The sequence below is a fragment of the Amblyomma maculatum genome, chromosome 5 (genome assembly GCF_055883805.1).
Source record: "Amblyomma maculatum isolate TAMU_Amacu chromosome 5, ASM5588380v1, whole genome shotgun sequence".
In the NCBI taxonomy this organism is placed as follows: domain Eukaryota; kingdom Metazoa; phylum Arthropoda; class Arachnida; order Ixodida; family Ixodidae; genus Amblyomma; species Amblyomma maculatum.
The window spans coordinates 141290929-141314445 of record NC_139348.1 but is presented as its reverse complement, the minus strand read 5'-3'; the positions used below and the strand labels follow the sequence as shown (position 1 = coordinate 141314445).

Below are 23517 nucleotides of genomic sequence, written 5' to 3'. Positions count from 1 at the left end.
GTACGCAGCAGCAGCATCATACGTGTTTACATCGAAGTAGCTTATAACGTAACCTTTGCAACCAGAAGGCTACGATACGAGATAGGATTTAGTTTTAGCTCAGCGTGTCACACTATATCTGAGTACAATGACACCATATAGTGCTAATGGCTCAATTATGTCCACGAATTACATAAACGACGTTTTTAAAAACAATGCCGAAGTAGATAAACAAGTATTCAGACTCAACTCATCATAACCAGATATAGATATCATCACAAAGCAAGAAAAAAGGGGCGAAAATCACGTGGTAGCCGAACCCAGCAGTAGGCACCAGGTATGAGGAAAACCAAGCAATCGCCAATACTTCTCGCGCGTTAGGCAGATGTTGAATGCAACGTTACATAACTCCCTTGAAGACCTTCTTACCGAATGGTGTATATATTTAAAGCTTTTTCATGAGGTTCTGAAATCGCTTTTCTGCGTCGTATTCCTACCAGCGGCGAACTTCGTGGCTCTATAGGGCCACCACTCTCCTTATTGTGTGATTTCGTTCATAAAAGTTAGGGACTTAAAACGAGATATGGGGAGCCTAAACTCTTGGACGACTCCACTTCATCGGAAAGAGATCGGGCAGCGTTAGCTATACAGGACTTACGGCATGTCCATATTTCTCTTATTCATGCGATGGCATTGGAGTCAACGTCAGCATAATTTTTTCCTTTCGAAGGCTGTCACAGAACTCCCTGATTGGTCGAGAGAGTATTGACTTCGCAAGGTGACGTGAGATGGTCGAGCCCTGATTGGATCGCGAGGTGTGACGTCACGAGACCATGTGACATCACCCAGTTGGCAGGTGTTCTGTAAGTTCAAATGTGCGCTGGCTACGTGGAATGGTCGAGAGAGGTGGCGCAAGGTTGGATCCACCACGAACTATAGGTGGTAAATAAATTTTGTAAGCAGTAAAGACAGGGACAACGAGCGCTTATGGCCGCAACGATAGGAACTTGTAGGAGCAATTTAGTTGCTTCTAATGCTGTCGTGTTTTGTTTCCAAAGCGAGTAAGGTGCCCCCAGCATTTCCACTTGTTTATTACCTGACCTGTGGTCATACGAAATACAACTCTCACAAAGCAGCAAAAAGAAGCGCGGTTGATCAGAATTATCTTCGTTTCTATAGACGCTGTCATGCCCTTAATGAGTCAAGCTACGCTCGAAGAACGCAGCTTTCCAAAACCGGAGCGAAAATAACATTCCGAACAAGTTTTGAGATAGTGCGAGCAAGGGGCGGAAAGGCAGACCGCTGTAGTGGGCGGAAACGACCGAAATCGACTTTTCGGCCCACGCCCAGCTTTGTGCAGAGAAGGCTCGCGCTACAGGCGCGCTTTTCTCCTCGGATGGAATTTCGATCCTACTTAAAAAGTGATCACTAGAAGCCTCAAACTTTCCTTTCCACTCCAGTTTTCTTTTTTTTTTTTTTTCAGACAAGTAAGGCAGCAGTACACGTCCAATACAGTATCGATTATCGGCCCTCATGTTCACTTTGGTGTCGCTGCAGTGGTTGGCTCGGTTGTACAAGTCAACTCGACCAGTCAAAACGGAGAAAGAGAAAAATGTGTCGCATTTACTAGCATAATTGAGGCATTTTCATAATAAGTGTGCAACATTTGTCAAAAGTACACAGCCCGTCAGTTTTACCTCAACCTCCCCCCCCCCCCCCCACCCTCCCCCCCGTCTACTCCTCTAGAAAGTTTAGGACTTCCTGAGCTGTTCGTGAGCCCTTATAAACACGGCTTAGAAACAAGCCCCTAGCACTGAAATTTTTAAGCAAGTCCGTAGATACCAAAAAAAAAAAAAAGTAATTACATTTCGGCAAATTCTTAATCTACAAGGGTGTAAAATTTTACTCCGCATAATGAACCCACTTTGTAAATTAGAGCCATATTTCTTACTAGAAACTTCTCCGGCTGTATAAGAAAACGTATAACAAAAAGAACAAAAGGTGCTGCTAATGATTCTCAATTTGCAAAGACGCTTGATTTAAAGGCAATTAGTCAATTGACACCTCATTTATGAACAATTTGGTTAGGTGCGGTGAATGTTTAACTACAGGACGCCATGCATGCAACACTTGTGAGCAGTAATAATATCGAAACTTCAGCGTTTAAGAGGCGAATTTCGTTCGTTATAGGATTGAGAATACACCGCTGTTTGCGGTTCTTCACCTTCACTATTTACTTTCCTTCAGGGGCCCCTTGACGAGGCCTTCGAAGGTGGACACCTGCGCTAAATGCACTGATGGTTCAATACACGTGCTGACTACAACTTCACATTTCAGTACACATAATAACGAATTCCAACAGGGTAGAGACTTGTGCACGTTGTTGAGGCCCAATTAGTTGTTGCAAGGACCAGCTGATGGCAAGCCCCATTTGGTTATTCCTGTTGTGCAGCGACAACAGGGATAATATTGAACACTACCACTGGTCAGCTGCATGCGACAGAATGGCGGTTCAGAACGTAAACGAACGTATCCTCACAATGGGATAGGCATCTTCCTCTAACCCTAGCGCACACGCTTCGTACGACCAAGGATGACTGCTGGCGAAGAATGGCCGCAAGTGGCGGAGGACAGGAGCGTTCGGGGGTAGGTGGGAATACTTTGTCTTACAGTCGGCGTATAGGAGCAACTGACAATGATGACGACGGTTGTAATTACTGTCATCACGGTCGCAATAATTATTAATCTGACTCCAGCAAAAATGAAAGGTGGCAGAGTGACGTTCAGTTAACAGACCTCACCATTCGTCAATCGTGATGAATTATAAACTGCTTAAGAAGCTTGAAAGACATCACTACACAACTGAAACACCTGCGCTGTCCAACCATTGTTGTCTGTGTTTTGTCAGAAACCAAACACTGTACGTGGCTTGTGCTTATAAGCGGATGCGTTCGTAGCATTAACAACACCCCGGATGATGGGGGTGTTGCTTCCGCTGAAAGAAGCCACGTTCGACCGTACCTTTTTTACTCGTGTTTTTTGGTACCAACGAAGATTCACTCACAACAGCGTCATTTCAGGCTGGCGTACAATGCCAACGCGCTGTAGAGTCACCGGGTTAGTCCAGTGCGCGTGCAGGTGTGACCGTGTTTGGCTCAAACTAATTTGTGTGCTTAGTCACTTGTATACATATTCATTTACATAAACATAGCGTTCATTTGCGTTTTTCACTATCGCTGTTGTTACACCGTTCTCTGTGTCGCGACAAAACCCGATGTTTTTCCAAGTGTTTTCACTCTTTCCTTCATCCAGCTACATTAATTACACGGCTAGTTTAACTAAAACTCTGACAAGCCGCCGCAGCGGTGCAACAGCTTGAGAAGCCGCGCCACGCTAGAGAGATGAATCAATAACCTCCAGGCTTCGTGTCTGAAGTTGGGCCACGAATTTGACCTTTAACTTCTTGCCTTTTGTCTTCATCGGTCTCTAGACAAAAAGTGTCAGCCGCAAGATGCGTCTTGTGTGACGTGTAAGCTCAGCAACATATGAAGCAATGCATTAAAAACAATTTAGCAATAAATTTAGGCAACTGTTAATAAAAAGACAACACAAAGGCCTGCATTCTGACTTTCTTTTGTCGGCTTGAGTTTTCTCTTTCTTTTTTTTTATCTGGCCCAAAAACTAAAACAATTGCAGCGTCGGAATGCTCCGGTCTGCTCACAAGTTCTTGCAGATTTCATCAAAGTTTCACTGGGGCCAACACCCAGAATCAGAGCCTGTGTAGAGTGAAAATATGAGGAAAAAATTCATGTGCTGTTTTGGAAGAATTGCGACAGAGATCCACAGGCTAGTTTTAGTATCCGATAGTATCACGTACCCATGCTGCAAATGGCTGAGGCGTGCAAAAGTTTAAAATTTTTTTTACACTCTTTCTATATACGATATTTTCTTTCAGCAATCCTCACGAGCTTGCAGCCTTGATAAAGCGCGCAAAGATCCTACACAAACCACTGATTTCTCTTTCCCCTTTTCCGAAAGAAATTCCGAGTGTCCTGCTCTTTTGCAAGATTTCAGCAATGGAAGCTATAATTATTGTATTGGCAAAGCTTTGGTATGCTCGCCAAAAGCAGAAGTTGAAATGCCTTTAGCTCCACAGACACATATAAAACATTCTTCTCGAATTCAAAGCAACAAATAAAAAACACCTCTTAATCACTCTGTAAGGCGCTACTAAGAGCGCGCAGGAAGGTCAGGAATTTCCAAACAGAAATAAATTCATAAGTACTGAATAATTCCACATTTGTCCAACCCAGACGAAAGCAAGTCCGTTTGTCGGAGCGTCACACTATAGCGACTAAGGCTCCCTTTAAAGCTCTCTCTCTCCCATTCGTTTCATGTTGTCAATCATCCCATCTTCTTGCCCTCTCCCTACTGTGGATCCTTATCCCCGAAGATGAAAGCAGAGAACAGTCGGCGATTGCCTTGCTTTAAATTTGTGCTGTTGACTTGCATTAGTAATCTAATCATTTTTAGGTAGAAAGATAATGCAGTAGTAGAAGAAAAAACAACGCGCTGCTGGTGGGACTGTTGGTTTCTTTCCTTCGTGTCACATAACGTGCCCTTCATTTCCCTTTCAGTTTTCCACTCATCCCCAAGGAGTTATGCATGGCCGCCAACGTGTCATGGCGGTAGCGAGCATATATTTAAAATGCCTTGGAAATTCGGAAAGGAAATGGGAGGCGCCCAAGCCACGACCTAACAATAGTTTCGCTGCCGTATACTTCGTAGCGCCGGACGCGTTCACGACTCTATTCAGGGCGTACGCTAGAACAAAAAAGGAAAATACAGATGTTTAATAGCCTTATTTTGGAGTTATATTAAAACTGACATATGCGTCTTGCAAGAAGCTTATTCCAGGCGTTCGTAGAATACTGGATATACCTATACACTTTGCAAGAATACCATTTTGCAGGGACATTTGCTGGTCGATTACGTATTTACATTGTGGAAGATGTTTTCGGATAACGTTAATGGAAACTTGACCAGTTAATGTGCTCACAAAATAACGTTCTTTCATTGTATATGATCCCTCTCCATCCCCCCGCCCCCCTCCCCTTCCCACTGTAGCGCACAGTCATAATGTTCGTACATGCTTGCCCTTGAAGTTAAACGTAAAAACGCGATACATCATGTTGATTCCCCACAGTATAGTGCAATCACGGAAAATGATTCTTTCCAATAACCCTTTCCGGTTCTTGCCCAAGGTTGCACTATATTTAAGACATATACACTGTCCAATGGTCGTATTGTAGGTTCCTCCTCAAGAACTCTATTCTAGGGCCACACTATACTACGCTACATACATGGAGTGCAATAACCCCACTGTGAGGTTAAGTAAAACCGATTGATGCACCACATACGAACCTCATTATTAATGTGCACTATAATGGTAGACATGCACACCTCACAAGAACCCTATGCTAGAGCTTCACTAAAATATTAAACACAGCTTCCATTAACCCCATTTTAGGGCACACTTAGGTGCGCGTTTCGTGCAAGAGTCTCCTTCTTGGAGCACAGTGATCTGAGGAGAGTATTACCTAATGCGAGACAGAGAGGACGGCGTACAAGGTGTAATCGGCCCTGGTGAATCTCGGGCCACATTCGCCTAAGTTTTGGTCGCTGCTGACAGCGGGGTACGTGGCAGAACGGTTCGAGGTCGATGAGTGCAGCTATGTTTAGCAACGCGCAGCCTCAGCACCAAAGACAGCACGCCTGCAACACGCTTCGATTGCTCCTTCTGACGTCGGCGGTGACGTATTCTTGTTCTTCTCCGCAGCGCGACAGCATAGTCCAGCTTCTCGTGCTGCTGTAAAAAAACCAGCAGCAGTCATGATGGAGGGGACAGCTAGCGATGAACACCATCAGAGCAGGTGCCTCTCTTGGGCCTTGCGAAATACTCAATCCATTGATTCAGTGTCGGGTGCATCGTTTCTTCTTTTTCATGCATAGGAAACCAGCACGCGTGCAGACTTGCTGCACGCAAGCTGTGCTCTCTTTTTTCGCCTGACTAAAATGCCATAGGGCGGCCTTGTTAAAGCCTCAAGCAGCGGCCGCGTTTGTCAAGCATATAGCTCGAACGTGAAGACCCCTCGAAAGATGCTCTAAGCGGCTGAGCTTTGTCATAACGGATGAACCTAATATTTAGCGAGAATTCGTCGATGTTTTTGTAACTAGCCGGTATCCCAGCATAAGGAACAGTTTGTCCGTTACGCACACCAGCTCTCGGGGCCGTGTTCTGAAAATGCCTGCGATGTGGACACCCTTAAATGGATGTTGCTTTGGACTGGTTGCACTGGCTTGTTGCTGACGACGACAAGAGCTCGTTGCATGCAGTCTCCTCACGCAGTTGGAAAAAAAAAGCAAAAAACGACCTCTTCTTGCAAATGAACGCCATCATGTGAATAACAAGTATTTAGGGAGCTTACTTAAGCTTGCAGTATTGCGTCGTAGTTACTTATCCGAAGGCAAGAGCACTTTCAGCCTACATGACAAACAGAGAAGTCGGTTCAGCTTTTTCACACTCAGTGATACCGATAATGCAACGTGAAATGGCGAGTCTACAGACAGGGATTACAGGCTACAGCTAGCATTTCGTTAAAGTCCTGGCCACATCGATAACAACCACGCGCATACTGCTTCACTGCAGCACATGTATAGGCCAAAGGCATCACTATAAAGTTTTCTTCAATGTCAGATTTTTTTTTTTTTTTCGCAGCAAAAGATTTAGGTAAAGCGAGGTTCCATCAACTCGCGCCGCCGCGCACCGCTGTGATGGGGCTGGGACAGGTAGGTCACCGCCGATTGCGGCGGGGGCTAGCCTGCCACATAATTTTTACCTGTTGTAGGCCGTCATTGCACCCACCACCGTTTTGGTGGTGGACGACGGCTGTTGTTGCGGCGCGCGTCTTTCTCTCCCTCTCCCTTTTCTTTGTTCTCTATTTTCTCTTCTGTCTGCACGAGGCAGCGGAGCTGGCTCAGCTACAGAGCCAGTAGCAGGCCCGTGAATTTTCTTTTCCTTCTTCCTACAGCCACAACAACAACATGCAACTTCCGCTTACATCCAATTCTCCACCCGCTTGTCTCCAATTCGTTATTTCGCATTCCGAGACCCATGCTTCGTTATAGCGAGATTCGAGTGCAACGCCGCGTAACAGTAGCAGGAGAGACGAGTCTGAAAGTGCACCGGGTCATTGCTAAGCAAGCGTGCTTCAAGTCAGCGTTCTTCATCGTCGCCGGAGACGGTGTCGTCGGCAGATACAGCTTCGAGCCCCCGGTTCTCGAGCCACGGTTATGGGCTCTTTCTCAGCTGCTCGGCGCCAGCATCAAGAAAGGGAAAAGCCCAGCCCATTGTTTGCGCTGACGGATGATGCGCGCGCGCCGGCGAAAGGCAGCCGCAGGAGGAGAATAGGCGTGCTCAGGGCTCGGAGATGCTCTACGCTTTACTTTCTTCTTTTAATCCTCGCATTATCCTTCATTTCTTCTCTCATCCTCGTTTTTATTTACACGAGGCACAACGCTTTGCTTTCAAAGCGACGGGACGCGCTGTCGCAAGCCTCTGTACACACTCACGAATACGCACAAACGAATCTCTCCGGGGAAGACTAGGAGGCAGCGATCACTCTTAACAACCGAACAAGGCGCGCGGGGAAACGCTCTACGCGTACTAGGGAAGATGTAGCACAAAACGAAGACACAGTACATGACAAACAGGCCAAGAGAAGCCAAGCCAAGCCAAGCCAAGCACGCACGCAGTGAGACATTCTTCAAAGCGCACTGTCGCGCCTTGGAGGAGAAAGATTAAACGGAGGGGGAATAAAGGGAGAGGGTGCAGCTGAGGGATGGATGTGTAGAGGAGGGAAGAGGAGGGAAGAGTCACAAAAGAGAGGAGCCAGGAGCACCGCTGGGAGAGTAACCGCGCTATCAAATTCTCTCTCGGTGCGCGTAACAAGTGAGGCAAATGTATATGCGTCTTTCCACTATTCTTTGTTTTGTTTTCTCGGTTGGAGAAGAGCGCGCTTTGAAGCAAAGTGATATATGTGGTCACCGGAACGGGGGTGACAGCGCGCGGTGTCAGCGGCGAAGAAATTTAATTTAAACTCTATTTCGCTCCGGGCGTTCTGCAGGAGGGCGCCGTAGTCATTTGCCTGAGTCCTAATGTTCGCCGTCAAGTTTTATGTACGCTCATGGACAAATGGGCACATGACACTCAGTAAACAGCGAAACAACTGAAGAGTTAAGCGGAGGACACTGAAGAAGGTAAATCAACAACCAAGGGAAGAGTCAGTTTGGGCAATATGAAATAAGACATGACACCGAGAAAAACGACACTTGTAGTCGACGCGGTTTAAAAAAGTATGGTGGTTGAAATTCATTCGATAATACGGATTATCACTTTCTGAGCCGACTTGACTCGCAGCTATTAATCATCGACATCATCAGCTTTATCGACTCAACAGCGGTACAAAGGCTGCTCTCCAAATGACTCATTTTCAAGCTACTTCATCACGGTTTGAGCGCTGCTTGCACCAATTGTCAGCAGGAAAACGTCTCCGTTTTAAAGCATTCACATTTAATTTTCTTTCCATCTTTGTCACATTACCAGGATACAAAGATGATCAGCTAATTAGCAGTACGCCGCTTAACCAGTAAAAGCAAAGAATGCAGTGTTTTTCAGATTCGTCGTTGTATGGTGCTTCCCATTTGCGACTACACGTCCAAAAGACATCGCAAAAAAGACGTTTTTTATCCTCCAGACACCTTGCAGCAGTCGTCATTAAAAAATTTCAGAAACTCGTGTTATAGAATTCTACATCTACGGCATTAATGTTATCTCTCTAATTAACCTAAACAGCATCGAATAATCACGCCATGGTATCGTGTGCAGAGGACAATCATGCACGCGTGACTGAGAAGGGTCACAGAGCAATCACGTACAGTGCCTAATCATCAAGTATCAAGCAAGTGTGCACATGGCACGACGACAACACGGCCAACCAGTCTCTGCTATTTTCTTTTTCTTCGCCTTTTAAAACATAAAGAAGAAGATTTTTCGTGCTTGCTCTTTTTTGGTCATCTTGCCCGGCGACGCATGCGTGTGCTCCTGGACGGCTTTCGGATTAATACGTTAAACTCAATTCTAGCACCTAATCGTGTGCGCACTCTGAAAAACAAGACAATTATCACCGACATCTCTGATTACCTGCGATAACGGCTACTTGCTCGGAAAGTAAAAAATAGACTCTACGCCAAGTCTGCTAGCAATCATGCAAGATCTTCCAGTAGTCAACCGACACCTGACCAGAAAGTCTGGAAGGTGGTTCCGGTCCGAAAATGAGGTAAAAACATTGAACTCTGGAGGAGAAACGAAGTGGCGTCAGTGTGCTGTGCGATTTCAGCGCACGTTAAAAATCACCAGGTGGTCGAAATTACCCCGCAGCCCTCCACTACGGCTCCTTTCCCTTCTTGTGAACCAATAATAATAATAATAATAATAATAATAATAATAATAATAATAATAATAATAATAATAATAATAATAATAATAATAATAATAATAATAATAATAATAATAATAATAATAATAATAATAATAATAATAATAATAATAATAAACATGTCCTATATTGTTATCTTGCATCCACTGCAAATTATTCGATCACATGCTGCCCTTTCGCATCATAAACTTTCTTGACAATAACTATTTCTTCAACAACGCGTGGTGTTGCTTCCGAAAATTTCTCTCTAGTGAAGCACAATTCGTATCGTTCAATCCCTAACCTAATGTTATAATTCATTGAAGCTGATAAGCAGACTGCATAAATTTCGATTTAAGGAGCGCATCTGAAAAAATCTGGCATGCACTTTTTCTCTTAAAATTGAAGTAGCTAAATCTTCAACCTGGCCTACTTTTATTCCGCAATCGCTTTCTAAAGCGACCACAGTTTTTTATAATTCTATAATTTTAAGAAGTCCGTGAACTTGTCGTGAACTTCATCCACATCTGTGATTACTCTTCATCACCCTTCGTTTCATGGAACTTGATCCTTATCTGTGAATCATCGTCATCTACGTGCTGTGTGTTGGTTCTCGACGCTATTGTTGACTGTGCCATTAAAGCGCGGTCCCAGCTCACAATATTTTTTCTCGCATCGAAATGTTCTAGGCACGGTTGCTTATAGGGAACAAGATATCTTAAATCTAAGGTAAAAAATGTATATATGAGTAGAGAACTGCTCTGAACTGCCACTTCGGTCAAGTGCACGACCATTAAAGCAGCGTTTCATGACCTCCAGATCTGTGTGGAGACGCTGGCCGCTTAAAAAAGAACAGCACTTACGCCCAGATCAGACAGGGTCCTCAAGAATCAAGTTGAAGAACTTACGCCTTTTTATCAAATTTTAAGCATCACTCCGTTCATTTAAAGTTTAGCCCTGTTTCTTGATTAAACAAAACGTGTTGCATCACTAGACTGTTTTTCATCTACGCGCACGGAATGGGGAGGGGGAAGGGGTCTCGGCTTCCAGGCAGCGGCCAATATTGAATGCTTTATTTGTTCTCCCCGTTTTAACACAGGGATGAAAACAGAGTGGAGCATTAAGTCTTGAAAACATTGTCGCACTACAGAGTATTGTACTGGTTACATTAAGGACAATAGACAGTTGAAAGATATTATTGAGAAAGGAGAACTTTGTGAATTCGCAGCACAGCAGCGCACTTGACAAAATATGTACAGTGGGAAAGTAAAAAATTCTTGGAAGCAATTGGACGTGCAGTGCAGTGTGCCTTACAAATCAGGAGCACTTGACGCAGAAACAATTGAATTTGTGTAGCAATATTTCCTTTCATTGTGGAGGATGGTTGCAGGAAAACTAGATTTGAAAAGAAAACAGTGTGGCACGTTCAATCGTTGGCTAGCCCACTGAGCAACATAATTTATTCACGTCAGAATGTCCCTGCCAGGTGAAACGCCAAGCAAATCCTGCTCCTCTGTCGAAATTTGGAAGATGAACAAAGATAAATAAAGGCAAGTTGCCTCAGAGGAGAGGTTATGACCCCCAACCGTAATCTTGTAAGCTTGGGCAATGGACGACTTGGTTTCTTTAGGGCACGACGACTGACCCAAATCGATCCAAGCGCGTCGATATCCAGGTGTTGGTGGCGCAGACAAAACATGTGGAGAAATAGGCTTCACTAGAGCCTGTCCTAGCGTATGCCATCGATGTACCCAACGCGCGTTTGCCTACGTATTGTCTATTGTGATTTGCAAAGCGTCAATAGCCGGTGAAAAATCTTTCTGTAAACGGCAAAAAGAAAAAAAAATTGAAGTTTGTCCGCTCCATTCTCTGGCAGCACGCAGCGCTCTCTCCGGCTCATGCTATCACATGTCTGGACATTCCCTTGTTTAAGGGTGCAACAAACTAACATAGTTGTATGCTTGAGGTAGCTTTCTTTCAAAAGCGTATAATGTTCATAGCCAGTAGCAATTTCCATTAGGCCTCTGGCGCTGAAATTCGCCGACAGTTTCGCTGCTTCACTCGCGATAAACTCTTGAAGCATTTGCATTAGTGAAGGTTCCGAACGTGTCGGATAAAACAGACCAAAAAAGGATTTGGTACGCGATTTCGTTTTACGAAGCTTATTCACTAAGACTACTTGCCAGACTTTCAAACCAGAGTGGCACTTGGTGGGGAATTTTGCCAGCCAATCACTACGAGCAACGAGAAAAACTTTACGCACGTTTTTTTTTTGTGTGTGTGTGTGTGAAGTGAAAGCTTCACTGCGCCATATATTTGCCGAGGTCAACCTGTCCGGTTGCTTCACCTTCAACGAGCCAGAGGTCACAGCGTGGCTGTATAGCTTAAAGATGACACCACTTATGGCGTACCACCACTTGACCTCTGACCTTGGAGCTTTGTCGGTAGATACAGCATTACGTGTTCCCTCTGTTGACGATGTCTTCAACTCCATAGTCTCGGCAACTTAATCATTGCAAGTCTGCCCATGTCTAAACCTAAGCCAGTGTTGTAGGCGTTACCGAAAAAAAGAACCTAAACACATTAGGCTAAATGTTATAAGGAACGAGCTGCCGCCCTACGTTAGCTACAAAAAAAAAAAAAAAAGGTAACGCGTTACTAATACCGTTACCGAAAAAAATACCGCACGTTACTTTGCCGTTACTCCATGGTCATAAATTTCAATCAGTGCGAGAACTCACGATAACACTTTTATAAAGCTCGCATTTGACATAAAACAATTGCGGCCAAAACAATGATTTTACCCGAAATCCTGATTAAACGAGAATACTTTGCACAAATGTGCAAGAGCTTAGCAATGTTACAGAGGCCTAAACTTGGCTGTATAGTTACACGTGCTGGCGTCTAGCTCTGCATGTGGCTCATGACAGATGTTTCTGCACATGATTCTAACTTCAAAAAGAAAACATCGCTGAACTCTCAACAAGTTTACGATAGTTCTGAAAACGTGACGTTTCAAAATTCTTGGCGTTCTTCTACTAATACAAAAGACGCGCACATTGAGCAGGAATAAAGGAACGCTTAAATGGCATGGTTTGGCAAAACTATATTTGAACACATAAACATCTTATTTTCACTTGAGCCTGTATAATTGCGGCATAGAATGCGAGTGTTTATATAGAGTGTTCAAGATCAACCTCGCTCGCTCAGGGGTTCAACAACCAAAAACGTAGCAGCATTTGCAGAAAGAAGCGACATTTATTTTGAAAACAAAGTAGTTAAACAGCGCTGAACAATACGGCAGCGACAACTCTCTAATAACTACAACTTCCTCTTAAATTTAAGCTACAAGCAAATAAGTGAACGCGTGTTCATGCACATTTTTCGTCCTTTATGATTCTGCCCTGTCTTTCTTTCTTTTCTTTTTTTTTTTGTTCTTGGCTTTTTGGCAAGCATGCGAACTGCAGCAAGAATCGCACGCATTCCTTTTTTTTTTTTTTTTTTGCGACATCAATTTAGGTCACCTGCGCTTCTTTTTTCCTTAATAATGTGGTGGAGGGGGTGCAATTGGAATAAAAAGTAACTAGTAATGTTACACCTCACGTTACCAAAAAATGTTGACGTAAGTACGTTACCCGGTAAAGTTCCGAAGTTGTAACGAGCAAGTTGCTAAGTTCCCGAAAAAAAATATAACACACTGCCGGTAAAGCAGTTACTTGTAACTCTTTGTCGAAAACACTGTCTTAAGCTTAACCAAAGTAAAACTAAGCAAAACCCCGCTTTGGCTCTGCCAAACTATACTTAGAGGGTTTTTTCTGTCATTTTTTAGCGCAGCTGTGCGATTGTCCAAATGGTTCCAATTAAGAAAACATCCCCACGGACTTCTAATGCTCAAAAGCTGGCGGAAAAAAGCATGTATCATTCTCACGTCCCGGTGAAGCTCAATGCGAATAATTTCTTGAAGTTTAGCAAAAAAGGCTCCCATTAGCACGCGGCTCTGTGCATGGTTTCTGCGTCTACCAGAAGCACTTGCTTTCCATAGATACTTGTTCGTTCTCAGCATGTTATTTAGTAATAAACATCAGGGGATCGCATATGTACAAATTTTCATTATTCAAAAACACAGCATGCTTAAGCGTTCTTTTCGAGACCTGCTCATCTTAACAGAAACCCACTCACTGACGTCACAGACAAATCGTTGATGAATTCGGCATCAGAAAAACGCGCGCTGAGAAGTGATTGAGATGCCTGCGTATGAAGTCATTATTCAAGGCTCGTGCTAACGTTCCATGTTTTCTTTTTTCTCGTGTTCAAGATTAACTACGTTAATGCAGACCCTTGTTTGCGATAGATTTAAACAGAGATTAATTTCAGTGTCCTATGTTTTCATGGCATAGTATCAGAAGCATCTCGTTTTATTAATTTCTTGTGTTTCTTCTGTTTTCATGTACTCTACCTACTTTATAGTTTTTATGAGATGCCTTGCTTTTCTTATACACTTTGGTGCAGACAATGAGGTGATGCTTGCTGTAGCCCTCGTGTTTGTCTACCTGCTTTTTCCCACCCAGCTACATCAATTATTACCGGCTGTGCATGACAATTATTTTATCTATGTCATAAGAATTTTAAAGAAAGGTTGTAGCAATTTTTTTTTGAAAAGCAGCTTCACTGTTTCCCGTTACTTCATGTAGATAACATGTCCTGGTTCGTATTTCTTCACTCTAATTACTCTTGTTTGTCCTTGTGATCCAGCTGTAGCTTTCGTTCTGTCATCTGAGAGCAAATATTTGTTCAACTCTTCTAAGAAACGGCTCATGTAACTAAAACAGATAAACACGTTGTAAAGTGCCACTGATGCTTCTTTAAACAACATGTAATAATAGTTACGTCCGTTGAAGCATATAAAAGTTTAGACCTTTACCAGTCCTGAAAATAGTTTTCTTCAGATAGGTTATTTTACTATTTATTGTCACGTGATGGTGGTGGTTCGCGGCAATATATTGCTACAGACAACAAAGCAAGCATCGTAATTTTTTTTTTAATTTGTTAACGTTTTCTGATTTCTTTTACATCTGTGCGGCGCATTTCCAATTGGGCCAGGCGTTTATGACCCTCAGAGAAAAGCTGTCACTATATTTAACACGAATCGCACAATTCCGGAGCTCAAAATTGAGCGCCACTATTTCGTCCTCGTCGATTTTTTAAGGGTTTCGATTCGCCTACCTCTAGTCATACGCGCGAAAACGAGCAATCCTGTCGTGATGTATGTATGTATGTATGTATGTATGTATGTATGTATGTATGTATGTATGTATGTATGTATGTATGCATGCATGTATGTATGCATGTATGTATGCATGTATGTATGCATGTATGTATGTATGTATGTATGTATGTATGTATGTATGTATGTATGTATGTATGTATGTATGTATGTATGTATGTATGTATGTATTATGTATGTATGTATGTATGTATGTATGTATGTATGTATGTATGTATGCATGTATGCATGCATGTATTTATGTATGTATGCATGTATGCATGCATGTATGTATGTATGTATGTATGTATGTATGTATGCATGTATGTATGTATGTATGTATGTATGTATGTATGTATGTATGTATGTATGTATGTATGTATGTATGTATGTATGTATGTATGTATGTATGTATGTATGTATGTATGTATGTATGTATGTATGTATGTATGTATGTATGTATGTATGTATGTATGTATGTATGTATGTATGTATGTATGTGCGTTTGTGTGTGCCTGCGTGCGAGGAGTGTCAATCCAAACAATAGCTTCCGTACGCAGAACGGAGACAAGACACGTACACGCATACGCATACAAGACAGCTGCGAAAGAATGCCGGGACAAGGGAAGCCCCACGTAAGCGACGGCAGGTGCAAGTTGTTCTCGTCGCTTGAGTCGTGGCGTCGTAGCCGACAAAGGTCGGCAGCTCGGTTCAGCGTCTCCGCCTTATTCTTCTTTTTTTTTTTTTTTTCAACGCTATCGGCTCGTGCACGACAGCTCATCAAGCGCAACGGCACATCAGCGGTTCGTCCGAGTTTACAGCGTGGGCTTCCCTCTTCAATGTAATATGCTTCTTTTTCACTGCGATGGTGTTTAGGAAGCGCCCACCAGGTGGTGAAATGCAACTGCTGTTGCTTGAAACGATGGCATTCTCTTGCTTACAGACAAAAAAAAAAGAAAAAAGAAACGAGTCATGCATCCGCTACCGTCTCGAATAGATTTAGTGCGTAGACCCTCCTCATAAAAAATCGAGCACGCCCCCCTATTTTTTCCTGCTTTCAATTTTTTTTAACAAAATATGAAATATTTAGAACCTATGCTTTGCAATATTCACTTTTGACCTGCCATTATTCTTGCACTTCCAAGTGTAGTTTTAACCGAAAAGACGTAGCAGAAAAGTCAGGTCAGCTGACATCGCGCTGCAGTCACCTACGCATTTAGGCTGCAACCTATAAACGCCAACACTAATGGGCAAGTGTATTTTTCGGATACATGGCGTTTATCGCGGGCTGTATGACCGTTGTGAATTTTGACGCTAACACTTGTATCTGTAGGCGCGGTACGCTAGTTCATTACGAGCGCTATACGGCAATACATTGCGTGGGCTTTCGACAAGCACCGCTCAGCCTATCTCAGAAGAGCTATCAATGCCTCGTAAATATCGCTGTGATTAAGCTTGAGTTTTCGTAGCAGAATATCAGTTTCACCCACCACTGCGAGTGTTTCGTAAACTCTATAGCCTCTACAACTGTCACCCTCCATTCTAACGCGTGCATGTATCCTACTTTAGAATATTTAGAGTACTTCATTAATGTCAAAGCATTTCTGGGCTTGCGCCCAGTCGGAAAAAACTACAAAAAACTTTCTGATATTACGACAGAATTTCTGTGCGGTTTTTGATGGGAAACCTGTTGTGACAACAGAACATTCTGTAGTAACATCAGAAATTTCTGATGTTACAAAAGAAAAGTGTTACAGAACTACAGACAACAGAAATATACTACAGAAAAACTACAGAACTACAGAAAAATACTACAGAAAAATCTGATGGTTACAACAGAACTACAGAATATTTTGTCGTATTTTTGACACAGCTCTGTAGTTTTTTTCGACTGGGCGATGGATGACTTGGAAAGCATGTGTTACTCCGAAGGGCGTACATAACAATACGTTAAGAAGAAAACAACAAACATAAGTCAATCGTGTCCATATCAGGGCTCAGTTTCTTGGCCACGCGCGCAAACCACTATCTCTACGCCGACTTCCTGAGAACGAGTTCAAAATACTGCTTGTAAGCGCAAGCATTCCGGAGGGCGCTCAGGGAAAGGACAGCGGCAGTAATAAGAAAAAAAGATGAGTATGGAAAATTAAATAAAAAATGAAAGCAAAAATTAAAAAAGGAGAATATTAAAGAAGAGAAAAGATTAATTCCAGAGTAATGTAAGCAAGTAAAGTAAACCTGAAATTTTAGATGTCGGGAAAGCATAGAAACGCAGAACACATAACAGAACTCAGCAGGGAACGTTCAATGCTTTCGCATTTCCGCACCTAAGAAGACCTAAGTACACCCCTGTACATCTTTTTCTTATCATTAACCGCTTCTAGCACTTTTTAGTTGTTTACGAAGTGTCCATCGACTGCAATTTTATTCTGTTACAGTGTTTATAAGAGACACCGCACTGAGCTTTAAGGTGAAGTTTATTTCTTTTGTTACAAAGCAGGAGCCAAGACTAACAGCTGCGGTGACAGCTCGACAAGAGGTCTCCCAATCCTTTAAATTATTGCCAGTACAGAAGGAGGGCAGCATTGCGAAGCAGGGCAAATGCAAACGAAAGGACATCGCCTCTTTTACTTGCATAGCAACGCATTAGCCAGTGGTGATACAATAATAGATCCTCAATATAGAGTTGAATGAATACGGTTTGATAAATCACATGCGCGCATCGTGAAGGCCATAGAAAAAGGAATCACATGGGGTATAAACGGACGGCTACAAATAAGTATTTGGAATGCGCTGAGCGAAGGCCAAAACAATAAAGTAAATTGTGCACATCTCAAAAAGAAAATTTGAAGGACGTACCATCCCTGTAGTAATCACGAATTACGTATCTTTGTTTGGAAAACCGAGAAGGTTTTAAGATAACAACTGATTCCTTCGATGTTGGAAATCAGTCCCACAAGGATATGTTGACTCGATGATCATGTTAAGGTGTTGCAGTCGACCGCAAAGATATGCCGTTTACACATGCTTCCCGATTTCAATATGCCTACCCGCACCCATCTTAATGGAGTCGTCTTACAGGCTAGGCACTTTGCTGTTTTATATGCAATTAGACAGGTATTTTAACAATGGTTTTCTCCAGAAATTTCAAAGATATCAAAGCATCGATCAAGGCTGTGTTAAGAACTCTCGGATACTAAAAAACCAACACACTAACATGTTCTAACTGGTGTAATGTACAACGTGTGAAATGCGTTACAACCGCGTGCTGTAAATTTGACGTGTGTATAGACGAGCAGTGAGCAATAACGTAAAGCTTGTCTAGATTTTTGCAACTATGCGAGATATTTGTTCCAAATGCTGAGGGCCGTTCTATTTATAGTGCTGCACATATCTTCACGGGAAGTTTTTTGCACATAAATCACAGGGCTAGTGTTAAATAAAAATGAGGTAGATTGGAACTTGGTCTGGGTGTTAGTACAGGGAAATACGGCCGTTACAGCGGCACAAACGTGCATACAAAAACCTGTCGGCCGGAATACTGACACGACCTTAAGGACCACCTTCACTAAGATTCCGATTTTGATAATTAATTGGTCATTGTGTTTTGAAGGCTCCGTATGTCATTGTATCGACTGTTAAGAGGGTCATCAAGAAGCGTATCATGAAAGGACCCCTTTCTGCAGTTGTTATTATACTGCTAACGCTATTTCAATTCATGAAGTGTAGTAAATGCTTCAAACCTAATTAAACTATCTCAAACTTGACTTTTTGAAATGATAACTATATGCCTCTTTTTTTGCGATTCCTAGCTGCAGGCTAGGAATCCTGATTATTTTGTTAAACAAAAGAACATTCCCCTCCTTCTTCGAAGCTACATACCTGCTGGTAACAGTAAACATGCGGGTTTCAATTAGCCTAAACCCCACCCTGGCTATTAATTCCAGTTTATTAATAATTACCTTACAATGGTGAAAACGTGTCTAATTATTGTTGAAAGTGTCTTTTAAGCTTCTGTTATATCTTGATGTACTTATGGTAGCTTGCCTTTGTAACTCATATGTGCTCGTTTCACATGTTCTATCACTGTTGCACATGTTACGCTGTGTTACTGCGCCAGGTGCACCAAGAGGGATGGACCTCGTCAGGCTTGTATGCCTTTTGTCCTCCCCCTCAAGTATGTACACATACTTCAAATAAACATTTTCCTGCCTTCCTTTTACAAGAAAATAAAAATCGATTGTATATAAGGTAAGTTATTGGTGCCTCCGCGAGGTTTCCTCTGCTTTATCTCCTTATCCCTTCCAATCCTTTTTCTTTTTTTTCTTTTTTGTAGTTTGTAGAATCATAGGTGCTTTCAAGCTAACAAGCTAGCTTCCCACCTGCGGTCTCATCTCTGCATGTAGCTAACGGTTTCAATCCAATTCATTCGTAGTCAGCTATGCAGCTAGAGCTGCGAGTTTCGCGCGAGTTTTGTGTCAGAATTTAATAATACGCAGTACCCTACTATTAGTTTATTGGCGCTGTAGCAGATGAAAAATGTGAAACTCAAGACTGTAGAATAATTTATACCACCCTCGTATCAGCTAATTGTTTATCGAGCTCTATGTAGAATTTTCCCTTTAGATCACTCTATGGGGCTCTAAAGCAGCGCAACCAACAAAATTAGCGCGTAGATTTGCTTCTTGTACATCTTTTGAGAAGATCACATGCCGATTTTTGGAAGGTTGATGTTATGAACAGAAAGACATGTCGGGGTTGCCGTCACTACCAACCTGTCATAGTGAAACGAATCTCTCAGATCCAGAGCTGTAATGAAAAATTTGATAATAGTGCTTGTTCACTAATCGTGGCGGAAGTATAAGGCCGATTGAAAAGATGACGAGTGTTAAAGCCACCTGCGGACGACGAAACTTGCTGCTGCGCTTCGTCCACGTCGAAAATATAATGTCAAGGAATGTGACGAACAGTTCTTTTTTAGAGCAAGGCGCAAAAGCTATTTTCTCACCTTTAAGCAACAACATCCTTGTTCCAAATGTGAAACACTTACAACCGGGCACACATATGTTTATGCCAACTCACACATGTCTCGTGCTATCGTTGGGCTTACCCGTTCGCAGTCGGATCTCACAGCAGACGTCAAGAACTGGCGAGAGTTCATTCGTTGCGACGGACGCGCATGAGGACGTTCAGTTACACGTTCAGCTATCAATTCATTGTGCATTTACTTTCCTTGCGTTTGTTTGTCTTCAAATGCCGTTTCCTTTTGCTTTTGTGCTGGTTTAATGCGTAGCAACTCTTTTTGTAGCGTCACTGTGATTGCCATTGACGGTAACATTATTGAATTATTGAATGAGCAACACAGATTTTTCGTTGAGGTCACTGAAACTGCAAAGCGAAACGAGCAGAGAGAAAGAGAGACCAAGTGGGAACTCACCTATCTCCGTCGGTGCTGTCCGCTGTTCGACGGCGGGGTGAGGTAGTCGCAGGGGGCGCCACAGGGCGGCGGCCGAAACCGATGCACCATCATCAATAATCCTCCGCGAAAACACAGTAATGTCGATCATCCGACCACGATCGTCGATAATCCGGGAAGATCGCGACACCACGCACACGGCATACAAAGGAAGACGAAGAAACAAAAAAAAATGCATAATGAACGGAGCCACAGCGGTTACCGCGGTCAACGCGCCCGCTTCGGGGGCTCAGTTCTTAAACGGGAAGATGTCGGGACATAGAAGGTGACAAGAGTGTGCAAAGAACGCAGAGGTCCAGGACACTGCTAGCAAGGATGGGGGAAACAGGGGAGGGTCTTTTGGGGGAAGGAGGGGAGGAAGTTTCAGAAGGATTCTGCTGTATAGTTGGAAACAGGCCATTGGACCACGCTGTCTCCGTCAGAAAATGGCCTGAGGACTCAGGACTGGTTCAGGCGATCGCCTAGATGTGACGTTTAGGAGTTTCCGCATCAAGAGGTTCACAAAACTTGGGGCGCAAGCTTGGTGGCCCTGAATTATCAGTCTACGCTGAACCAGTCAGTTCTCAAGGCTGTGTGTTGCTAGGCGTTGCCACGAGGTCTTTCGAACACATGCCGTGAGTGAAGCATTTTTGGAGGAAGCGGTGTTCAGTTCATCTCATGTGCTGCCAAAATTTCGTCGATAGTTCCCTGTTAAACAAATTTCCACGTGAAATGCGTACTCCTGGCCAATTGGCTTCTGGCCTCATTTGTTCCCTCATTACTTTTGGGATGGTGCAGGTTTAAACGATTTAGGTGTATGACGCTCGATGATATCAGAAATATTTTCATAGCTTGTTTTGCATACGCATGAAGAACTGGTGCACTGAGCGATAAAAACATAATCGAGGAAGGGTCCGACTCCCAGAATAAATCTTTTTACTTAAATAAGCAAAAATTACTAATTTTAGTCTCCTACAAAGTGAGCAGTGTCTAGCGATGGAACTGGGACATGTTCATGTTCAATAGGATCCGACGCAAAGCTGATTTCTACCCTTGACCGACATCAAACTATACACATCTCAGCCGCAAATAAATATCTTATAGCACAATCGGAGCCATAAACTAATCGAAGACTTTTAACTTCGTCCAGGAGACACAAACCAAAGCCTTCTAATTTTTCCCATTCGTCCGAATTATACATTACGTGTCTCGTCATGCAGAAAGATTACTTTTAGTCACCGCTCCACAGCTTGCGGCTTTGAAAATGTCATGAATAGAACCGCGGCGAAAGGAGAGTGAGTGGTGAATTCCGACTGGCAACCTCTTCGTTATTTTGAATGATCAGAATGTGTTGCACAAACGAGAGCCTAAGGAGAGTTCGAACGGTGCTGGCTCGCCAGTTCATCTCTGGGGCGAAACAAGCTTTGCGAAGTTGAATATCATATGAAAGCTAATCGCAAAAATCCAAAACCAATATCCAACGTGTATCCAATTGACTGCCATTTTATGGCATGCTGGAGACAAGCGAGGCACGTGCTTCTCCCAAGAGGTTCGACAAATATTAGTTCCTTATTCGAGAAATGCATCAGTTCAATGGTTATACATTCGCATCGTAATCATCACCATCATCATACAGCGAAGAAACGTGTTCACTGAGGTTGAAACTGGAAATTTAGGGGCAAAAATAAAAGAAAACTAAAGTGAGAATTCAGGCTGGTGCTCACTATCAATTTACGATGCTTGGCTTCCTAGCCCTCCATGCAGTCTCCATCTTCAAAATGGGTTTGCGAGTGAAATGCATGATCTCAAAAACTTTTTTTATGTTGCAACTCATCAAAGAAAAATTGCGCCCAGTACTGACGATTTAAAGCCGCATAAGAAAAGAAAAGTATGTAACCGGAAGCCTAGACGTCCTCCTAGATATTTACGAAGTCTGTACACATGGAGGGAGGAAGGCGACGCAGTAAGAAGGACCCTGCAACTACTTTTGTGGGCGAGACATCTCGAAAAACCGGATCAGCTAGCGGATGGCCTGTCGAAAAGAAAAAAACTGTTCAAGCCGAATCGACATTCGTGAACGACGAAGACGCTCCGACAAGGGGGCGCGATCAATATTCACACAACTATTGTGTTGTGTAATTTTAGTTTCCTTTAAACTCGGTTGCATCTTTTGAGCCTTGCAACCACTCCGCTTTCAGCCGTTAGGCCTTCGCTACATCTTGGCTCGTTTTATCATTAGGTGCGAAACACATGCCTAGTGTACAATCGCGTGAGACGAGGCCTACATAAGCGCATCTGGAATGAGACCGCCGACACAGCAACCCATTTGTTCCCTATAAGCTTTTCCCAGTCCTCTAGGATGGATCAGGCACGGCTGCAGTCCCCTGTGGTTAAACACGACGCGCGATGCGTGACAGATGGCCTCTGAGCTGCGCTCCGCAGAAAAGCTGCTCTCGTCGCGCGCTGCGGTCGCCTTCTCAGTCTGAGTTGTCGCGAGGCCGCCGTGAAGGCTGGCGGCATGTGTAGAAAGAGCATAGCGCGAACCGGGCTAAGCTACGTGGCAATGCATAGCTAAAGCCAGCTAGTAGTCGCCGCCTATGAATGTACCAACAAGTGGCGGAGGCAGCACGCCTGCCGTGCCCAAGTAAATGCCGATACGCGACGAGTGGTCTACATCTATCTCTCTATAGCAGTTGCCATATCTTGCCAGTTTACGAACAAAACTCACACTAAAGTATTGGTCTTATCAGGTGCACCGCTGCAGTAGCTTGGCGTTTATACAGCTGATTAAAGTCGAATTAGACAAATATATTTCCAACAACTGCACCAAATTTCGTGCATTTTCTCTCTTGGTCATCTCAAGACGCGTCCAAATATTTATGGAAAAAAATTGACTTGCGTAATAATGGCAACCAGCTAAAGTTATGATTGCTGTCACAGGATTTGAATCGCACGACAATATTGTCGGTTAACATTTCCGCCACGCTATTCCCTGGCTCTCACGTGACATAAGAAGCAAGTTCACACTCTCGGACAGGTCTAGCTGCTCGCCGAGCTATTGTGCCAATGGAAGGACTCCAGAACAATAGCAACATCGCAGCAGGAACCCAGCGCCGAGTATCGCACCACCACCTGTTACTGCATGGAAGACGACCGCTGTGTGGACATGCGGCTAGCTCCATTGATCGCCGAGCCCCCAGAGTCCCGGAGCCAGCACGGCCGACGGTGGCCAGGTAAGAGAAAGGTAGGGGCATCAGTGGGTGGAGGAGGGTAGGGGAAGGAGG

At 43.5% G+C, this 23517-nt stretch overlaps 1 long non-coding RNA gene across 1 annotated transcript in view; it reads right to left on the bottom strand.

Annotated features, from left to right (window-relative positions):
* The window catches only part of LOC146189765 (uncharacterized), a 253022-nt gene extending 230652 nt beyond the window's left edge, over positions 1–22370 (bottom strand). The window contains exon 1 of the long non-coding RNA XR_014707309.1: positions 20216–22370. This is a non-coding gene — a long non-coding RNA (uncharacterized LOC146189765). The remainder of the gene's footprint in view (positions 1–20215) is intronic.
* Between the last annotated feature and the right edge of the window lie 1147 nt (positions 22371–23517).